This window comes from Schistocerca serialis, chromosome 2 (assembly GCF_023864345.2).
Source record: "Schistocerca serialis cubense isolate TAMUIC-IGC-003099 chromosome 2, iqSchSeri2.2, whole genome shotgun sequence".
NCBI classification, from domain to species: Eukaryota; Metazoa; Arthropoda; class Insecta; order Orthoptera; family Acrididae; genus Schistocerca; species Schistocerca serialis.
Window position 1 is genome coordinate 893,608,659 of NC_064639.1, and position 5,227 is coordinate 893,613,885.

A 5,227-nucleotide genomic window follows, 5' to 3' on the forward strand; every position below is an offset into this window, starting at 1 on the left:
ACTACGTTTCTAGCATTTGTAGACTTAGAGAAAGCTTTTGACAATGTTGAGTGGAATACTCTCTTTCAAATTCTAAAGGTGGCAGGGGTAAAATACAGGGAGCGAAATTTACAATTTGTACAGAAACCAGATGGCAGTTATAAGAGTCGAGGGGCATGAAAGGGAAGCAGTGGTTGGGAAGGGAGTGAGACAGGGTTGTAGCCTCTCCCCGATGTTATTCAATCTGTATATTGAGCAAGCAGTAAAGGAAACAAAAGAAAAATTTGGAGTAGGTATTAAAATCCAGGGAGAAGAAATAAAAACTTTGAGGTTCGCCGATGACATTGTAATTCTGTCAGAGACAGCAAAGGACTTGGAAGAGCAGTTGAACGGAATGGACAGTGTCTTTAAACGAGGATATAAGATGAACATCAACAAAAGCAAAACGAGGATAATGGAATGTAGTCGAATTAAGTCGGGTGATGCTGAGGGAATTAGATTAGGGAATGAGACACTTAAAGTAATAAAGGAGTTTTGCTATTTGGGGAGCAAAATAACTGATGATGGTCGAAGTAGAGAGGACATAAAATGTAGACTGGCAATGACAAGGAAAGCGTTTCTGAAGAAGAGAAATTTGTTAACATGGAATATAGATTTAAATGTCAGGAAGTCGTTTCTGAAAGTATTTGTATGGAGTGTAGCCATGTATGGAAGTGAAACATGGACAATAAATAGTTTGGACAAGAAGAGAATAGAAGCTTTCGAAATGTGGTGCTACAGAAGAATGTTGAAGATTAGGTGGGTAGATCACGAAACTAATGAGGAGGTATTGAATAGGATTGGGGAGAAGAGAAGTTTGTGGCACAACTTGACTAGAAGATGGGATCGGTTGGTAGGACATGTCCTGAGGCATCAAGGGATCACCAATTAAGTATTAGAGGGCAACGTGGATGGTAAAAATCGTAGACGGAGACCAAGAGATGAATACACTAAGCAGATTCAGAAGGATGTAGGTTGCAGTAGGTACTGGGAGATGAAGAAGCTTGCACAGGATAGATTAGCATGGAGAGCTGCATCAAACCAGTCTCAGGACTGAAGACCACAACAACAACAACAACAGTTGCTTTGTCACTACTTTGTGAGTAAAGTGGAACCACGTGTGGATGATCAGTAACTCTAACTAAGATCATCAATCTTAAATGCGAATGTGCGTGAGATTATAACGTCTCGTCTTGACAATATTTTTCAATATAGCAACTTTTCTTTATGTTCAACCCACGTGGGGTGTACTTTGTGAGACCAGTACCACGTGCTTATACAATTGTTTGACCCATCAGGTTAATAGTAAGACGACAGTAACCAGTTCGAGGTTTTTCTTTTGTAATTTGTGTTTCGATGTAATTTATTTTAATTATCAAAATTATTGTGGAGTTACACTCTTTGTGTAAACCAAGTTGACCACGCGAAGCATGTAGTGTAATCATCAAAGTAGCCCACAGCTATTCTTTTCGGGAAGATTTCACAGAGAGTTAGTATGAATTTAGTATACCAGTGTGTGGTAATTTCATGACGGACAGGATTGGGCTACGAACATAACTTCTTTGGGTGAAAATTGAATCGGTTGGTTGTGGTTAATTTCCTCTTGCATCTGTTTCAACGTTCTTCGTGTGTTATTTTATGAATGCAGTGTTGTATGCAGTCTCCATTCTTGGTTCCATATTTGATGGGTTCTCTAAGATTACAAACTCACATTTCCACAATCCTAAATAAGGCACCAGTTTAGTTATGAATCAAGTTTAATATGCTGAAATTTTAACGGAACAATGATCAATGTTAAAATAAGTGTCCAAATATAAACTGATTTATTTCTTTTTATTTAAATTGTATTATATATATATATATATATATATATATATATATATGTATCACCAGTTATTGTAAGATGACTACTAAAAGATTATAATTAATGCCAGTCTGGTTGGGAATTTGGCAAGCTAGACTGGGTACCTGGTGAAACAGTTGCTCAATAATGCAAGGTTAACTTCCTCAGATAGCTCACAGCTTTTAACCCGCTTTTATGGTCTTGAATATCAGCATGGCTTTCAGAACAAATTAATGCAACAACATTACAAGGTGTTATAGAGATATTAATAATTTAAAGTTCATAATATACCTAAAATATTTAACACAAAATAGTTACGGAGTGAGATGGCACAATGGTTAGCACACTGGACTCGCATTCGGTAGGATGGCGCTTCATCTACACATCTACATCTAAGTGATTACTCCGCTACCCAAAATAAAGTGCCTTGCAGAGGGTTCAATGGACCACTTTCAAGTTGTCTCTCTACCGTTCCACTCTCGAACGGCGCGCGGGAAAAAACGAGCAATTTAATTTTTTTGTGCCAGTCCTGATTTCTCTTATTTTATGGTGATGATCATTTCTCCCTATGTAGGAGAGTGCCAACAGAATGTTTTCGCAATCGGAGGAGAAAACTGGTGATTGAAATTTCATGAGAAGATCCCGTCGCAACGAAAACCACCATTGTTTTAATGACTGCCACTCCTATTCACGTATCATATCTGTGGCACTATCTCCCTATTTCGCGATAATACAAAACGAGCTTCCCTTCTTTGAACTTTCTCCATGTTTTCCGTCTGTCCCATCTGATACGGATCCCACACCGCACAGAAGTACTTCAGAATAGGGTGGACAAGCGTGGTGTAATCAGTCCTTTTAGTGGACCTGTAGCACCTTCTAAGTGTCCAGCCAGTGAATCGCAGGCTTTAGTTTGCTCTATCCACAATATTATCTATGTGATCATTCCAATTCAGGTTATCTGTAATTGTAATCCCTAAGTATTTAGTTGAGTTTACAGCCTTCAGATTAGTGTGACTTATCACGTATAATCTGATTTGATCCAATATTAATTATTCTGAACTTACCGCGTAGTGGAAATTTAGCGGATTTCTTTTAGCACTCATGTGAATAACTTCACAATTTTCTTTATTCACTGTCAGTTGCCACTTTTCGAATCATACAGATATCTTATCTAAATCATTGTGCAATTCGTTTTGGTCCTCTGATAACTTTACAAGATGGTAAATGCTGTTTGTCTGCAAACAATCTAAGACAGCTGCTACTCACATTGTCTCCTATGTCGTTAATATAGACCAGGAACAACAGAGGGCCTATAACACTCCCTTAGGGAACGCCGGATATTACTTCTGTTTTACTAGATGACTTTCCGTGTATTACCACGAACTGTGACCTTTCTGACAGGAAATCATGAATCCAGTCGCACAATTGAGACGATATTCCATATGCACGTAGCATTCTGGGAATCTAAAAATATGGAATCAATTTGACATCCCCTGTCGATAGCACTCATTATTTATGAGTACAAAGAGCTAGTTGTGTTTCGCAAGAACGATATTTTCTGAATCCTTGCTGACTATGTGTCAAAAATGGTTCAAATGGCTCTGAGCACTATGGGACTTAACATCTGAGGCCATCAGTCCCCTAGAACTTAGAACTAATTAAACCTAATTAACCAAAGGACATCACACACATCCACGCCTGAGGCAGGATTCGAATCTGCGACCGTAGCGGTGTCGCGGTTCAAGACTGAAGCGCCTAGAACCGCTCGGCCACACCGGCCGGCGACTGTGTGTCAATAAGTCGTTTTCTTCGAAACATGTTCGAAAGCAGTATATGTTCCAAAACGCTACTGCAAATCGACGTTAGTGATATGGGCCTCTAATTCAGCGAATTACTCCTATTTGGGTATTGGTGTGACTTGAGCAATTTTCCAGTCTTTAGGTACGGATCTTTCTGTGAGCGAGCGGTTGTATATAGTTGCTAAATGTGGAGCTATTGTATCAGCGTACTCTGAGAGGAACCTGACAGGTATACAATATGTACTGGAGGATTTTTCTTTATTGATTTAAGCTGATTTGCTACACTGAGAATATCTACTTCTGTGTTTCCCATCTTGGCAGTTGTTCTTAAATGGAATTTAGGACTATTTACTTCGTCTTCATTAGTGAAGGAGTTACGGAAAACTGTGTTAAATAACTTTGCTTTAGTGGGACTGTCATCAGTGACTTCACTGTTGTTATCGCGCGCTGAAGGTATTTATTGTGTCTTGCCATTTGTGTGCTTTCTGTATGACCAGGATCTCTTTTCGTTTTCTGCTAGATCCCGAAACAGTGTTTTGTTGTGGAAATTATTGATAGCATCTCGGTTTGAAGTAAGCGCAATATTTAAACTTCTGCAAAACTTTCCTAATCTTGAGGATTTTGCGTTCTTTTATATTTGGCATGCTTCTTTCGTTGCTTCTGCAACAGCGATCTGACCCCCCTTTTTGTGTACCATGGGGAATCAGTACCATCACTTCTCTCAATTGTCGTCGATACCATCTCTTTGAAATGATTCCACATCTTTTCTATGCTTACGTGATCAGGTCGGTAGGAGTGGACACTGTCCCTTAAAAAAGCGTTAAGAGAATTTTTATCAGCTTTTTTAAATAGAAGCACTTCGCGTTATGGGTGTTACGGTATTCAGCCTAACAGCAATTGCCTTGTGGTCGCTAATCCGTGTATCCGTCAGCATACTCCCTATTTGTCCAGGGTTGTTTGTAGCTAAGAGGTCAAGTATGCTTTCGCAACCATTTACGCTTCAAGTAGCTCGTGAACTAATTGTTCAAAATAATTTTCTGAGAAGGCATTCAGTAAAGTTTCCGATGACGTTTTATGTTTGCCTCCGGTTTAAACGTATAATTTTTCCAGCATATTGAGGGTAGATTGAAGTCACCACTGACTATAACTGTAATAGTGGGAAACCTATTTGAAATGAGACTCAAGTTTTCTCTGAACTGTTGAGCAACTATATCCTCTGAGTCGGGGTGTCGGTAAAACGATACAGTTAATAGTTTAGTCCGATTGTCAAGAGTAACCTCTTCTCATACTATTTCATGGGAACTATCTACTTCAATTTCACTACAATATAAACTACTTCTGACAGCAATAAATAGCCCACTACCAACTGCATTTAATCTATCATTTTTAAACACTGTTAGGTAGTGTGAAAAAAATTTGGCTGAATTTATTTCTGGGTTTAGCCGCCTTTCCGTGCCTATAACTATTTGAGCTTCAGTACTTTCTATTAGGGCTTGGAGCTCTGGTTCTTTCCCAACACAGCTACGACAATTTACACTTACAATACCGATCCTTTCTACAACTACCT